The following is an 18,007-nucleotide window of genomic DNA, read 5'->3' as shown; positions in this document are numbered from 1 at the left end:
ATGAACACGTATTGGAGTCTTCTTTACTTAGCCTTAGTGATAAACCTACTAAGCCCAGAAGGGCTTAGCTCTGGAAGCCGCTGTGTGAGAACTATAGCTCCTGTGCATCCAAAGGCAGGCATTTTTATGGCACTCTGGTTCTAACAAAATTAGCTGTCAAACCTTCTTCCAGGCACTATCATTTATGAACTCAGAATTTGCTATTTAGGTGTAAAGAGAACATCAAGCATTAATATCAGTGGTGGGAAGTATAAATGCAAGAACAAAATTGGGAAGGAAGTGCCCTCTGAATGCTGCGACCAGGTCATCTTTGTCCTCAGTGAAAGAAGCTAGGCCTCTTCTAGGTCAGTTACAAGTGTACTGTGGAAGGCAACCATCTCTAAAATTAATACTCTGCTGATCACTTGATCATTTCATGAAAATTGAGAAGGAATGATCCAGGGATGGACAATAAATGAATTATCATCTTGTCCTTTTTGGCTTTCTGTTCAGAAACTCATGTTATTTAAGCAGCTCTATTCTTGAGAAAGGAATTCAATCATTCCCCCACTTAGAAAATAATTAAAACATGTATATGTGCTGAGAGAAGCATGCTCATGGTATATAACTTGAAAGATATGAAGTCAATCCATTCTGCTGGATAACCAGTCATAAACTAGAATCAACTTCACCCACAGAAATAACTTATCTGGCCCAAGCAATATTTTTAAAAATTATAGGCAGCATTGAAATTTTGAGAGCTCAAATTTAGAAGGTGAAGCAACACTGTACTGGTATCACCACAGGGCAGCATCTGCCGGAGCTAGGAATTGGCTGCTGCTTCACTTAGTTAGGGCAGGGGTTCCTGGGTATGCACGCACGCACACACACACACCATCATCTCACAGCTGGCCCCTGTAATCATCTGCATTTGTGATTCCTACAAATGTCAAAAAATCAACCAAACCACTGGAGAACTGAATGCCAGGGCTGCATCCTACTGCTCTGACCTTAGTGTCAATATTGCTTTTCCTCATTTCACTTTAGTGGCTGTCAACAACCTATGTTTAGAGATGCTATAAAACAGTCTTCAAACTATGTATTCAGCTACAGTATGGATAACATGTTCTTTTTGTTTGGTTGTGGCCCGTTCCTTTTCTTCCTTCTCTTTATCACGCCTGCAGCATAAAAAACAGTCACCTTCTACAGAAAGCTGCAACAAGTGTTTCAAAGTATAGGGTTCCTGAAAGAGGATTATGTATCCTCATTTGCTGATCTTGGGTATGGCCATATGCCATATTTTGGCCAATGAAATGTCCACAGAGATGACATACATCATGTCCAATCAGAGGCTTTGGAGGACATTGTAAATTCCACTAGTCCTTTTGTTTTTATTTGGTTTAAAATGTTAATCTTAATTTTACTTACAAATGTGGCTGTAAGTGACAGCTTATTTATTTGGTTGCTTAATTGGGGAGGAGACAGGGACTGGGAGAGAGTACTTATGTTCTTTTTCATTGAAAATGAAGGAAGTCATGTTTTTATTCTAGTTACTTCCTGTTTACAGACTAAGGATGGAATTGTCATTATGATGTGGAAACAGCTTATATATTCTTTCCTCCTACCCTTACATGAACAGGATATAGCATGGAGACATTCTTGTTTACTCTTAGGATATTTGGGTGTTTACATATGAACAACTATAACAGAAAATGAATTTCGGGATAAATAGGTACTGCTTTGTGGAAGACAATTTTAAAATGGAAGAATACACATATTCTTTAAAATAACAAATTAGAGAAATTTATCCAATCGAAGAACTTTTACAATTATTCAAGGATCTACAGATAAGGACATTCACAAAAAAAGAAAAGACCTAAATAACTTTCAGGAAAAGTATGGTTAAACAAATTATGGTACACTCATATTGTGAAATATTTTGCAGCCTTTAAAAAGCATAAAGTAGAATTTTAGTTAAAGATGGTAATTTTATTACACAAAACTTCATTAAAATGGTATTAGAGGAATAAAACACCATACAAATCTACAATGACAATGACAGAAAAATGGAAGAAGGAGCAAGAGATTTCTAAAAAAAGATGGAGGAGAAGTAACCAATGAGAAAGGAACAGCTTGGAGAAAGTAATAAAAAAAATTTAAAAAAAAAAGCCAGTTGCCCCCAAGATCCCTAGTATATGCTATGATTTAAATGTCTATTCCCTCCAAAACTCATGTTGAAAATTAGTGGCCGTTGTAACAGCAATTAAGAGGTAAGACCTTAGGGAGGTAATAGACCTACTGCTTGTGATTATTACTATTACAAAAAGGCAGGTTTGGGGTGGGGGTATGGTTCAGTGGTAGAGGGCTTTCCTAGCATGTGGAGGTTTGATCCCTATGCACTGCAAAAAAAAAAGGGGGAGTTTGGCCTTCTTTTGTGCTCTTGCCCTTCCATATTCAGTCATTTGATGTGATGAACCTGTAAGAAGGCCCTTTCCAGATGTCACTGCCTTGAATTTGTACTTCCCAGCCTCCAGAACTATAGCAAACAAATAAATCCAGTCTCTGGTCTTCTGTTACAGCAGCACAAAAATAGACTAAGGTAGGAAGGAATTAAACTTTCTATGTACTATTTCTTAGGAAGCAATTTGAATATAGGTTCCAACAAAAGGAAAAAATAAACCAAGAAATAGAGAAGACACTGGATGCAAGTTTCAGAGGAGCCAATGATGAGAAGAAATCCTGGGATTATGGCTGTGCAGCAGTCTTTGAAGTGATCTGTTCTGACAGAGATACTTGGGAGGAAAGTTTCCAGGAAAAAATAGGGATTCAATAAATTAAACATTATGTTGAGATATTTGGAAAAAATAATTAGAATATGATAAAGGAGAAAATAATTAGGAAATGATAAAGAAGAGAATCAGAAACTCAAGGAAAAATAAAACACTATATAAGAAACAAAACCAATTGTAATCATAGGATGCTGCCCAACCTTACAATGAACACTAATTACAGAATCATAATAATGTAAGTATTGACCTTATAGTTAACCAAAGGAAGCAACTTCAGTCTATTGGGTAGATATGGGAAGAGCAGATGGGGTAGGGAATAAGAATGCTAAATTCACATCTATGGTGTCAAAGAGTAAATAAGGCCTGTGATGGTTACAAAAGATGTACACAAATTCCTTGATGATCCTTCTGTCAAGAGTTGGAGATGAATTCTCCTTCCTCAGAAACTTGTGACAAACAAAATGAAGTGTGAGTGGCAGTGGCAACCTTGGAGACCAGGTCATGAAAGGCACTGCAGTTTCCTCATCCCCTGAACTCTACTGGATCACTTGGTACAGAGAGAGCAAGGTGATGTGTCATGAGCTCTAATAGGGTGGCCCAGGTAGTGAGGAGCTGGGGGCTTTAGTCAGAAACCAGCAAGAAGTTGCGGGTTTCCTACAAACTTGCCAGTGGATAAGCCATCTTGCAAGTGGGTCTTCTGCCCTTCGTGCAGCTGTCAGACACTTGCAGCCTTGAATCACCCAGGTGAGCCACTCTAACTCACAGTCCCAACCCACAGAAACTGTGAAGGAATGTTTGTTGTTTTAAGCCATTATATTTTTAGGTATAAACTCTTACACTAATTAACTAATTAACACTATTATAAGGGCTGTAGTCATGGCTCAAGTGGTAGAGAATTTGCCTTGCAAACATAAGGCCCTGAGTTTAAACCCAAGTATTACCAGAAACAGCATTTTAAGCATATTAAGTGATTTAGGAAGTAAAAAGATAACAACAACAACAACAACTGTTTGCTGGCTCTTGCCTGTAATCCCTATTCAGGAGGCAGAGATCTGGAGGATCGAGGTTTGAGGCTAGCCAGGGCAAAAAGTTATAAAGACACCATCCCAGTGAGTAAGCCAGACATGGTAGTACATGCCTATGATTCTGGTTGGGTGGGAGGCTGTAGGTAGAAGGACTGGGGTCTGAGGCTGGCCCCAGGCAAAAAATTTGGGATATGTCTGAAAAATAACCTTAAGCAAAAAGAACTGGGTGTGTGGTTCAAGTGGTAGAGCACCCGCCCCGAGTTCAAACCCCAGTACTGTCAAAAAGCAAAACAACAACAAAAACACCCAACTGTTTATTTGGTACTCCTGTTGATTGATGCAGAAAAAAGGGGCAGGAGCAGGAGACTCCTGGTTTTTATTATGGAGGTTTTGTTACTCTAATAAACAAATAGAATAGCAAATAGAAACACAAAGAGCTGATCTGAGGACATCAAAAGTAACTTCTTCACAGGAAAATATTCACACTAGTGCCAACTGTCTTTCTCACTCTAATTAATTTTAAAACCTAATCACTTTGGCAGCATTTTTTGAAAATGATGACCTTTACATCAAATGAAGAAAAATCCATTAATTTATTTTTGTTTCCTTAAAACCTGAATTGTGTTAACAGACTCCTACTCTTTCTTCTTTTAAAGCTAAAATATTATATCCCCCGTGAGGTAGGGACTAACATTTCTCTCAGAAAGAACTAATCCCTCTCCTTTTGCTTACACAGTACCATAGAGTTAGCAGTACAGTGTATATAGCATTTATCATCAACAATCATTTTACTTGTTTTCCAGGGATGGAGCTTACAAATGATGTCTTATTCCACAACATCTTTAAATTTGGTTTTAGTCCAATTGATTTCTATTTTGTACATGACCTCTCTCCCTCCTTTGTAGAGTCTATGCTTTTCTCACCTGGGATATTGTGCTTTTTTTTCTGAGACTGAACCTACAACTTGGCTTCTTTCGCTGCCAGTTAATTACAAGTTTATTTATTTTCTACACTAGTGTTCTTACTTCTGAGCACACATTTATTTTAGATAGGGACTTTGTAAAAGCCTTTCTTTGAGACTGTGGAAGAGACAGTTAGCTTACTCATACTTCTTCCCTTCTGTGACAAAAGAAACCCAATATTCACTGAGCACATGATGACCCAAAGAAGATGGACTTTCTCAGCATCCCTTGCAACCAAATGTGTCCTATAACTAACTTACTGTCAATGATAGATTTGAATGCCCTTCATAAAACCATAGGAATAGGTCAAACAAGTCAGGTTTATTGCTTGTTGTAAAAAGGGAGAAAACACACTATGAGGAACCATGGGTGTCTTAGTCAAAGAGGCTTTAGAAAGGATTTACTACAGGTTGCTGAGTGTTAGGTGATTTTAGGAAGGGTCGAAGGAAGCAGGGCCTTACTCTGGATTAGGAAGTGGGGCAATTCTATGATTGGGCGTCTTAAAACATTATCAGGAGGAATGAAGTATAGCTAAAGTTATAATTGGCAATATGCATATTAAGCAGAATAGGGAGCTGGTTGGTCACTTTGCAGTTTGGAAAATGTTCATGTTTCTCTCTGTTCAGACACAACTGTGGAACAGTCTTATTTTTATATTGCTCATCACAGTTCCAGAATGGCCTCATTGGATGTTGGTTCTATGTAATTGCCTTTTTAACAGGAGAACAATAAGGCCTTATTGTGAGTGCTAGGGCTGCTCTTGGATTTCAGGACTGTTTATCTCTTTCATAAGGACAAGCAAAGTATGGCATTCACAGTAATCTTCTTTAAAAGAATCGACATGTATCCTTTGCCTCTGACTCTTCTTTCCATCTTTCAGAGAGACTGGAATATGGTTGTGATGGCTGGAGTAGTCCAGTGGAACATGAGTTATCCTTGGTAATGGAAGCTACATTAACCCTTGCCCACCTCAGCTCCAAACTTTTATATGAGGTGAAGAAAAAAAAGTCTACTTTGTTTAAATCTTTGTTATTTTGGGACTTGGTACTCACAGCCGAAATTAATCCTGATGCAAGGATCTCTCTCTCTCTCTTTCTGGTGGCACTGGGAATTGAGCTTGCTAGGCAAGGGCTTTATCACTAGAGCTACATCCAAAGTCCTTGTTTTTAGTTTATTCTTAAGATAGGGGTTTTGTGCAACTTTGCTCAGAATGGCCTCAAACTGTGATTCTCCTATCTCTGCCTCCCAAATAGCTAGGATTATAGGTTTTTACTACCACACCTGGCCTGATGCAGGGATCTCTTGGTAATTTCTTTTCCTCAGTGTGTTTAAGGTTGGTTTCATTTGCTTAAATTGACCAGCTTGACATGTCAAAGAACTGGTCTAGAATTAATTACGTTTGTACAAATGGAAGAACATCATACATCTGTATTATTCTAAGTTGAAATACTATGACTTGAATAATGACTACTCATTAGAGTATTGTGCTTTTTCTAATGATAATCATAGTATCTATATTCTTCAAGGGCTATCAAGGTTAAAATTTTGGCTATTGCAATTGATTTAGACTTTAAACATGATGCTAAAAAATTGAAAAAAATGAGTGAATGAACAAGTCTAAACAAGGGAAAAAACTAGTTAGATTTACTAGATTTGGTCAAAATAATCATTTCAATTCTGCTATATCACTACACAGGTTTCTGTTCTTTAAGTTGTCTTTCTCTTTTCTTTCTTTTGTGTGTGTTTGTGTTGGAGACTGCACCTAGGGTCTCCTGCCTGCTTAAGCAATCTCCAACCTTTTTTTTTTTAATTTTTTATATCCTTGTGGTAACTTTTCTGACCCCTCCTGCTTAAGACTCCAAAAGTCAGAAGGATCAAAGAGGCCCTAGTCTGTTTGTATTTGAGCTGAAAATGAAGATCAGGCAAGCGTTTGTCCTTCTGGTCAATGGTAGGTTTCTGTCCTCCCTGCCATCTTAGTTGCTATCTCTTTAATAACAGAAAGCATGTTTGTTTTATAGTCTGTGTCACACACACAGAAATCTTTGTGCATCTGTTTTTACTATTTGCTGGACATTTTAATGGAAGTAAAGCCTGAGGTTCCCAGAAACCATCTAGTTAATGCAAACCCAAACTGGTGTGCTGAGCACTGGTTTATCTTTGGTTTACCCTTACCCCAAAGTTGTAAAAAATAGAGCTTCGACTTAACTGTGTGAGTCCAAATCTACTAGACTCCCTGCTGTGTTGGCTAGGCACTTTCATTTCTGTATTCTGGGTCCCATGAGGCTATCCAAATAAAAGTTGAAATTTGCTAGGAATCAGTAGATGCCTTTAGCAAGTGGCTTCTATGCCAGTTTCTCTGGGTTCCAGTTTCCTCTTCTTTTCAATGCTTTAGAACTATTTCTTTACATGTTTTTCAGTACTTTTAGTTATTTTTAGCAGGAAAGTTGTTTTAAATAACCAAAAATATCATTATTAATCAAAATATTTACTTAATATCAAAACATGCTTTTTTGCATACTTGTTTTCTCTAATTTTTTTGTATGTATATGTACTTCTGTTAGCATTTGTTGTCCTCAACACAGAGAAACTGAAGCAGATACCTTAAAAGCAACTGAGGCCAATAGGAGAAGGGGACCAGGAACTAGAGAAAAGATTAGATCAAGAAGAATTAACCTAGAAGGTAACACACATGCACAGGAAATTAATGTGAGTCAATTCCCTGTATAGCTATCCTTATCTCAACTAGCAAAAACCCTTGTTCCTTCCTATTATTGCTTATATTCTCTCTTCAACAAAATTAGAGATAAGGGAAAAATAGTTTCTGCCAGGTATCGAGGGGGTGGGGGGGAGAGGGAGGGGGTGGGGTCAGGGGGGAGAAATGACCCAAGCATTGCATGCACATATGAATAATAAAAAATAAAGAAAGAAAGAAAAGAAAAAATACAAGTTATACATACCAATACTGAAGTATGTTGGAATAAGAAAGACACAAGTTATACATACCAATACTGAAACAATGACACATCTTTAAAATATAATCTCCATCATTTATGACTTTATGAAGATTTGACTTTCTTATGAATTGATTGTAAGCCAGAATTTAGTAATGCTGTATTATATTGAGTTTACAAAAAACAAAATAATACACAACTCTATCTTCCATTGTCATAAGTCTGAAAATTGTGAGGATACTATTGCACTGGCAAGTCCTAAAACATTTCTGAGTATTATCATATATATGTTGCAAGTAGCCTAAGACCATTTTATTAACAAGCATTTCTGACCACTTTGATTAAAAAATATATTACTTCCTTATCATTTATTTACAATGTCATACTATTCATACAAATACATACTTATCATCAGATATTACTATGTTTGATGCTATATAGTAGTTTACATCATTATCTTTTTCAGGTATGTGCTTTATTTCCTCTACTAACTATTATAAACCCCTGAAAGGAATCATTTTTCGTATATTTTTGCATTCTACATACTTTTCAATATTATTGTTGGGCTGTGTTTTTAAAGTTTTGCAAAAGTTTGTAATAATTACTTCTGGCATAGAATCAGGTTATAAATAAGTTATAAGTTATACTCTACTAATATTCCATATATACTATATATGTGGAATGAAGAGACATTGTTATAATATGGGTTTCCTTTTTATATTTCGTATTTTGAGCATGCCACACCCTTTAAAGACTACAGAATTGACTTTTATGAAGTTAAGATTATTCAAAGCCTAAGAATAGAGGTTGAAGACTATCTGCCTTTACTGTGTCTTGTCTTTTAGACATTATATTCCCCATTAACACCTCTAGTGAGTGAGATGGGAAAATGAGCAGAAACTTGACTAGTCATTTGCCAGAGTTTTCCATTTATAACTCTGGGGAAAGAGTGGTAGGAAGAAGATGGAAATTACTATTAAAGATGGAAATGAGGATCCTGATAGGCTGGTTAGCTGTATCTGACCCATGTTTGGTTAAACACATACATTCTAATGACAGTATTTTCATTCAGAGTGACATTTTACAGAGGAAATTCAAATGAGACAACAAAGTGATTTTTGTATCTGGTGACCATAATAAGCACTTGGCACATACTGATAATTCTAGTAGGACAGTATTTTGAAATATTATTTTTCCTCTCTTTATTTAACCCTTTCCTTATACATATTTTCCGATTCAAGGAGATAACCTTGAGCTTATTTTCTTAGAGGAGTGACTGTAACATGGTAGAAAGCAGATAAAGCTTATTAAGTTTCCTGGCTTTTATTTCCAAAAGTCCTGGAGAGGCTGAAAGATTGAAGTACCAAGTATCATGGACATAAATATAGAAAAGGGTTTCCTCAAGACAGAAACAAAATACTTGGGGCTGAGGACAAAGGATGGGTGATCTTCAAATATGTCTGTGGTTATAGGAAGAGAGGAAACTTAGGCCTTGTTTCCTTTGCAGAGGGAATAGGAAAGTGCAAGTCTACTAAAGGAGTAAGAACATGGTATATTGTGGCAAACAGGGCCAAAAGCAATCTCACAATATATTTCTCTACTACACTTACTTTATAAACAGTGCAATTCCTGTGCTTCTGAGGTATCATGTAAGTAAAAAATACTTAGAACTGAAGAAGCCAACTGTAATGTATTTCTGTATAACAAGTAACCACTCCAAAACTTAATGGGTTAAAAAAATCAACAAACATTTATTATCTCAGTTTCTGTGGGAAAGGAATTCAAGAACAGCTTAGCTGGATAGTTCTGGCTCAGGGTCTCTCCTGGGGTTGTAGTCAAACTATCAGCCATGAATGCAGTCATCTGAAGCTTGACTGGGGCTACAGAACTGCTTCTGAGGTGGCTCATGTGGCTCGAAAGTTGGTGATGGATATAGGGAGGCCTCATTTCCTCACCATGTGGACCTTTCCACAGGGCTGCTTTGGTATCTTTATACACAGCAGCTGGCTTCACTCAAAGTGAGATATCCAAGAGTGCAAGTTAGAAGTGACAATGTCTTTTTTTTTTTTATAAAGCCTCAGAAGTGACATACCATCACTTCTCCTGAATTGTGTTTGTCACTCAGACCAACCTTGGTAATATGTGGACGAGTACACAAGAGCACAAATATCAGGAGGTGAGGATCACTGAGGGTTGCCTCATAAGCTAGCTACCCCCATGACAACTAGGGTAGTAATTATATCAGCTGCCTAGCTAAACAAGATATAATATAGACAAATGGCAATGTGTAAGACATCAGAACTTAGCATAATTGGGGGAGGTTTAATGGGTTACTCTTAAGAGTTATTGTTTTTTTTTTCAGTCTGGTGGGATTGGAGGCACAAAATAGAAATTATACTATTATAGAAAGTAATGTATTATATCTTGTACATTTTAGTCTATGCATAGTTACTAGCAATTATCATTATTATAAATATGGGAATAACTGTACTTTTGTGTCATTTTTTCCAAAGTAGTTCAAGGTGACTCCAGTTCAACTAAGTAATTCTCATCATTGGATATACAGTAAAGTCACCTGGGAAGAGCTTCTAGTCTCATTGATTTGGAGCAGAGGCTGGGCATGAGTATTTTTAAAAGATCCATAGATGATTCTAATATATAACCAGTGTTGACACCCAATGCTTTATGCAAATCCAAGGCCTTCATGCTATTTCAAATGCCTACAATTCTATCAAGAGTTCACTACATAGGAAAATGGCTAATTCTTCCTACTATCTGTGTGGGCTAGTTTTTTTCAGAAATACCAGAATAATTTCCCAATAATATTCTACTGGAAAGCAAACCAAAAATTTGCTTAAAAAACAAACAAAATAGGACCCAAGAGACCTCAGTTGTATCTTGTATCCCTATCACCTTCAGCAACTGGTCAATATTTAAGCCTGACCCCTCAACAGAATCTCTCTCTTCTCTCTTCTCTCTCTCTCTCTCTTTCTCTCTCTCTCTCTCTCTCTCTCTCTCTCTCTCACACACACACACACACACACACACACACACACCCTCCCATGCTTTCTCTTCTTTTTATTGTATGTTACTTGACTTAAGGTATCTGACTTTTAAAATATTTATTTCCCTAGACTTGCCAGACATAAATGATCTCTACTTCTTTTCATACTTCTCTGACAATCTCCTCTTATGTCCTTTGCTAATTGCCCTGCTCTGCTTGATTCATAAATGGAAGTGTTCTCTAACATTTTATTCATGGCTCTCTTTTTATCTCATTCTATATTGTTTTCCAGGGGTGAAAGGAATTTACTTCAACAGTTTCATCTACCAATCTACTTGCTTATCTCCCAGTCCTCATTTTCTAGCTCAGAATTCTCTCGTGTTTCAGTCCTGCATTTGTAACTTCCTGTTAATGGAGCCACCTCAAAGAAACATATTCAAAATCTAATTATTAGCCTTTTTCACACCACTTTGCAATCTGCTTATTTCCTGTCTTATTGAATGGCACCACACTTCCTTTGGCTTCTTAGTTTTATTTGCTTGTTTTTCCAGCTTTATTGGTATAATTGATAAATTATACAAATTTAAAGTGTACTATATAATATTCTGATCTATGCATCACTGTGAAATGATGTCCATCATCAAACTAATTAGCTTATCTCTGAACTTAAGATCTAATCTTATTGGGTACCATGCAACTAATCACTGACAGTAGAACAGAGGAATCATCTTACAACAGAGGCCACAACTTGTCTGCTTATTTAAAGTTGTTTTTATTTGGTCTACACAGTACCTTAAAAATCTTTGGGCTAGCTGGCAGAGTGGCTCAAGTGGTAGAATATCTGCCTAGCAAGTGTGAGGCCCTAAGTTCAGACCCCAGTACTGCCCCTTCCAAAAAAACCCAAAACAAAAACAAAAATGAAAAACCTTTCAGGCCAAAATTTAAGATTTAGGAGATTTCAAATTAAAAAAAAATTAGACTTTTCTTTAAAAATCATAAGATGAGGGCTGGTGTTGTGGCTCAGGTGGTACAGCACCTGCTAGCCAAGTGTAAGATCCTGAGTTCAACTCCTACAACTGCCATATGTATAATTATAGTTATAGTGTCTTGTCTCAGGAGACAAGGCAAGAATTGCTTGGAACAGCTGGCTAGCAATGAGCAGCAATGTCCCATTTAGACACAGATGAGCCCCTTGTTCCTATAGTTCTTATTGTGGCCACAAAGGGATACTGTGACTCCTTTTGTTTTGTTCTACTTGCCTGACTCTTGAAGTCATCTGAGATTGTGACTGCTGTCCTAACTCCTTCCTTTTCTCATACCTCTGTCTACAATTAATCACCAAATTCTACAGATACTAGCATTTCTCTGTCTTCTTCCTCTTCATCTTGATTGCTACATTCTTAATCCAGAATCTCAACACTTGCTGATATGGACTATGGAGTGGAATTCCAGCCCCACCTGTCTAATCCATCACTGACACACTAGTGAAGTAAACTGAATTTGCTAACCTGCCTAATGACCATAACTGGCTCTCCACTCCCATAGGATAAAGCCCAAATTCCTTTAGCACACAATATCAGGCCATCTACGCCCAACCTCTATCCACCACTCCAGCCATATTACTTCAACTGTTCACTCTGTGTTTGCTCCAACCTTACCAAGCAGTTGTGCTAACCAGGTAGATTATTTCAGACGTCTGGATCATGCTGTTCTTTATGCCTAGAAGATCCTCACCTACCACCCACTTGGCCCATACAACCACATCCTTAACTTCAGAGACTCATTTCATGTACTTCATTTTTTAAGACTTTTCTGCCTCATTCCTAATTCTACATGTGAATATAACCATTATACTCCCACCTCTATCCTCTTCTGCCCCCATAAGACTGTATCTTGGTGACAATGGCATTTTGTTGCACTTGTTTACTTGTGGTGTTTCTTGGATTATAAATTCCTTAAAGGTAGGAGCTATTCCAGACCCATGCCTAGTGCATCTACCTGCTTAATAAATATTGACTAAATGAATAACTAAAGGATTGCTTTAAATGATTACTTGCAAGTATATTGTTCTCTTAAAGTAAATTGATCATCTTCTATAAATCCTGTTTGTATCACTGATACAGGGGATTATCAATGGGTAAACATTTTAGCTTGGTTTAAGAAAATTAATTTGTGAAATAGTAGGGGCTTGAATCAATGATGTATATTTGCATTAATGTTTCCCCATTTTTATTCTAAAGAGCATATATTGCCTCTAACACTTAGGGGCAAATAACTGATAAGAAATTTATGATTCAGGCTAATTATATCATATGTAGGACAGACATCAGTGTGCTTTATGAGTATGACTTATATATAACACTAGGTTAAAGCTATTAATCCTCTTAATGAGGAAAAGAATACAATACAATCTTTAAAGAACCAGTTATGAATCAAACAATTTTTACTGCATGGAAGACAATAAATGGCATTATGGTATATGGGGTAATATACCTGGTATTATTCTCTAGAAAACCATAGTAATGTAGGAGTAAAGAATTAAACCACACACACACACACAAACCCTCTTGGAGTTTTAAAGGTATTTATTCAGGGAATGAGCCTTATGGATATCTGGCAGGGGAGCACTCCATCTAAGGGAACAAACAGGTCAGAGATGTACAGCGCTTTCATGGAACAGCAGGGAAGCCAGTGGCCAGTGAGCACAGAGCAGAATAGTAATTAGAGAAGTAACTGATTGGATTTGATCAGAGCTATAATCTAGGATAGGAAAGTAGTTAGGTCAGAATACATAGAGCAGTCCTTCCCTAGTTTAACAGACTCAATGTCTCCTTTTTTTATAGCAAATATTTTGTACTCTCCCCTTACTATCCAAATTAACTTAACAGTTCTAGTAATCTACGTACACACCTAACTTCAAAATAACCAATATAATGTCAGTGAGTTTAGTGAGTACAGGATTTCAGCTTTGAAAGATTAAAAAGGTCTGGAAATACACTGTAGAACAATGTGGATATATTTAACACTATTAAACACTTAAAATATGGTAGAGATGGTAAATTTTATGTTATGTGTTTTACTACAATTTTTTAAAGTCAGGGCACTGCTCAATGTAAGATTATACATGCAATGAAATAATAAAAAATCTAAATACAAGATAATGGTTATTTCTGGGAAGGGAAGGGACTATAAAGGCATCTCAAGTCTCTCTGTAATGTTTTATTACTTAAAAAAAAGCTGAGGCATCTATTGCAAAATATTAAAACTTGAAACAAACATTTAGCTAAGTAAAAAAAGCCAGACAAAAAAAATCACTTATTATGATTTCATTTATGTGAAATATACAGTATAGTTAATCCATAAGGACAGAATGCGCATTGGTAGTTGTCGGGTCTTGCTTTAGTCATGTGGTTTCCTTTTGCATTTATGAAAATGTTTTAGAACTATATTATAGAGGTGACAGTTACAAAGTATTGTAAATGTACTAAATGCTAATAAATTGTTCACTTTAAAATGATTAATTACGTTATGTCAAATATATTTCAATTTTTAAAAAACTAAGGAAAAGGGACTAGAGTTGTGGCTCAAGTGGTAGAGTGCCTGCTTTGCAAACATGAAGCCCTGAGTTCAAACCCCAGTGCCACAAAAAAAAAAAAGAGAAACCTAAGAAAAGGGAAAATTTCAAGATGGAAGGTTTGTTATTTAAAAGGTCAAATATAGCAGAAATGCCAAGTAGGATGGAAACACATAGGTCATTTGATCAGGCAAGTAGGAAGTCCTTCAGCAGAGTGTCAGTAGTCAGACTGTTGTAGGTTGGTGTGAGTCAGTGAACAGGGAAAGACTAGATATAAAGGAGAGAAGGTATTTGTACAGCAACTCTGGGAAAAACATAAGAGAAAAGCAAGAGTCAACAAATAGAGAATCAGTCTTGGAAAGAATTAAGAATCCTAATATTGGAAAAAAACAGGTGAGCACAGGAGAAAATTTGTGATTTCCAAGTTTCATTTGGAAAGGGGAGAGAGACTGAGTGAGCTGAAATTTGGTAACTCCAATTTTCCCTAAAGATGAGGAATCGAGGTGTAGGACTTGAAGAGAGTAGTAAAGCCTTGGGTGATGATCAGATAAACAAAAGATCTGGGCAGCTTTGAGAGTTTCAGTGGAAATCATAAATATCTCCTTCATCTATAAAGCTTGACTGATAAAAGCATGATAAAAAAATTTTCCTCAAATCAAACTGCCTGTATCCAGGCATAGGTGGCTCACATCTGTAATCCTAGCTACTTGAGAGGCTGAGATGAGGAGGATAGAGGTTCAAAGCTGGCTCAGGCAAATAGTTTATGAGACCCCCCATCTCCAAAATAACAAGAGTAAAATGGACTGGCAGTGTGGTTCAAGTGTTGAGTGTCTGCTTTTCAAGTGTGAAGCCCCGAGTTCAAACCCCAGTCCCACCAAAAAACTGCCTAGTCTCATTTAGCAAATGATACTGGATTTGGGCATTATTATGACTATATATAAAAGTGTTTATGTAATATACAACAGAAAGTTTAATCTAGAGAAAGCAGAAAGTTGGAATCTACTGCAGAAACATTAAACTTAAAAAAAAAAAAAAACCATGAAAGCTTTCTGGGAGATAAGTTACTATTGAAGAAAGACATAAGCAAATATTTTACCAGACTTTTGAAATAATGAAACTATTTAAGAATTGATAATGAAAGGGAAGATAATAATTGCCATGATAAATTAGTTAACTTACTCAAAAAAGAAGTATGTAAAGTTTAGGTTTGAGGGAGTAGCTCAAGTAGCAGAGTGCTGCCTAGCAAGCATGAGTTCAAAGAGTTCAAACCCTAGTTCCTCAGGAAAAAAAAAAAAAAAAAAACTGTTTTTAAAGTATGCTTTTTAGTTACTGTTGTGTGAGGAGGGTACATGACATTTACAAAAGTTCTTACGATATACTGTAGTTGAATTCATCCCCCTCTAAAGTATACTTTAAAAAAAGAAACTGCTACTTCAAAACTCAGTACTGTCAAAAAAAAAATCAATTGGCAGAGCATATTAAAAGGAACTTTAAAAATAATTTTAAAGCCATACAATACTTATCAGTTGAAAGTACTTATTAACAGTAAATGCCTTTTAAGAAATTTTCAACTACTCACTGGGCGCCAGTGGCTCACCTCCTGTAAACCTAGTTACTTGAGGAGCAACGATCAGGAGGATCACTGCTCAAAGCTAACCAGGGCAAACAGCTTTCCAGACCCTACCTCAAAAACACCCAACACAAAAAAGGGCTGGTGGAGAGGCTCAAGTGGTAGAGTGCCTGAGGCCCTGAGTTTACACCCCAGTGTTGCCAAAAGCAATTTTTTTCCAACTACTGAATGAACTTATGTAGGTCTACAAACTGGGCACCTGAGATGTGATAGTCACTGACAAGGCAAGGTATTCATCTAATGATTTCACGGATGAAACGTATGTGCATAAGATGCAATTCTAGGTGCATTAAAAGGTTTTGTATTATGTTATGGTAAATCTTGGAAATGAAGTTTCCCTCATTAGATTTTAGTTTAAGTTTATATGGCTCCTTAACAATAGCAATTATTTAGCTTTAAGCTAAATAACTCAAAATCAGCTTTATAGTACTAATACAGAAATATGACTGGTTTTCACAGATACTGAATGTGATTAAAAAAAAAGTAAAATCACACTGGAACTTTAAATAAATATGTAAGTTTTTATTGTGGTAAAATGTAGCTGACATAAAACTGCCGTTTTTAAATGTATACTTCAGTGACACTAAGTATTTTCAAATTATCGTATAATCATACAGTGCATTTTCATCCTATCAAGCAATGTACTCTAATTATCTATACTGTAGTAAAAAAAACACACACACATAAAATTTGCCCTCTTAGCCATTTTTAAATGTGTAGTTCAGGAGTTAAGTATATTCAGTGTTCTGAAACAGACCTCCAGAACTACTTCATCCTGTAAATCTGGAACTCTCCAGCCATTAAACAACTCACTTTCCTCTTCTCCCAGCCACAGGCAACTACCATTCTACATTCTGTTTCTATGAATTTGACTACTTTAAATACCTCATGAAAGTAGAATCACTATTTTTAATCTAAAATATTTATAGTCAGTGAAAGATATTTTTGCTTGTTTTGGGGCTTACTGCTGAGAGTTTGGCTCAAGCCCAATCAATACAGTAAATGGATTTTCTATACTGCAGTATTTCATAGACCTTGTTAATGATCCATTCCTGAATATAGAAACTAAATGTCATCATATTAAAGGAACACAAATTAGATGTTCAGGTACTTGACTATGAAGTTATTTATAAAATATTCATTTTTCTTTTAATAGTAAATGAAATAGCATAAGAAATTATGAAATAGAAAGAGGAAAAGGTTTAATTACTGCATTCTTCTGCAGTATTTGTTATTACTACATGTAGCCTTTGTTGCATAAAACTCTGAAGTTCTCAATGAGTGAAGGGTCACCTGGGTTTTAGTTATAGTTTGGCTTTCTGTGTGACCTTGGGAAAACCATATAATTTCTCTACTGATATTCTAATGCACATTTAAAGATGGAGGTTATAAGACAACTGACCTACCTACTTTAGAATTCTGAGAATAAACAGGGAGTAATATTTGAAAAAGCTGAAATATTAAGCTTTAGGAATATATTATTAAAGATTTTTCATCCTTTCCAAACTTCTATTCATTCTTACATGCCTTTCTTCTGAAAATCTTATGCTACCCTAAGAGACTAAAAGTATGTTCCCTTATCCCCAGTTCCCTCTTTACTGGATTGCACATTTCAATAAAAACTCACAGATTAAAAATGGTCAACAATATTTTTGCTGAGACTAGGGCTAGGAATGAGGGAGTAAAGGATACCAGGCATAAATTAGAGAAGAATGTCCCTCCCTTCTCATTCCACTCCCCGTATCTTCCCACCTAGAAGCCTGTTGGAGATAGTTTAAAAGAGGACTGAAGGACATAGGATGAAATGGCAGGTTCATCTTAGAATCTCAAGAATAGTCTGAATCTTCAGCTGTAGTTTCATATCAATTACACCAGGTATAAAAGTGTTGTGCCTCCGTGATTTATGCAACTAGCTAGAAACTCAGGACATGTAGGTTCTATTCATGCCTCTGACATTTGTGCTCTAAAAGTTAATCATGTTCACTCCTTGTGTTTTCTTTCACTTTTCATCTATTAATGAAGCTAGTGATACCAAATTACTTCCCAGGGTTGTTAAAAAAAAGTAAAAGAAAGTAGAATTCACAAAGAAAGAA

The sequence above is a fragment of the Castor canadensis genome, chromosome 2 (genome assembly GCF_047511655.1).
Source record: "Castor canadensis chromosome 2, mCasCan1.hap1v2, whole genome shotgun sequence".
Classification (NCBI taxonomy): Eukaryota; Metazoa; Chordata; class Mammalia; order Rodentia; family Castoridae; genus Castor; species Castor canadensis.
This window is presented reverse-complemented; position numbering follows the sequence as displayed.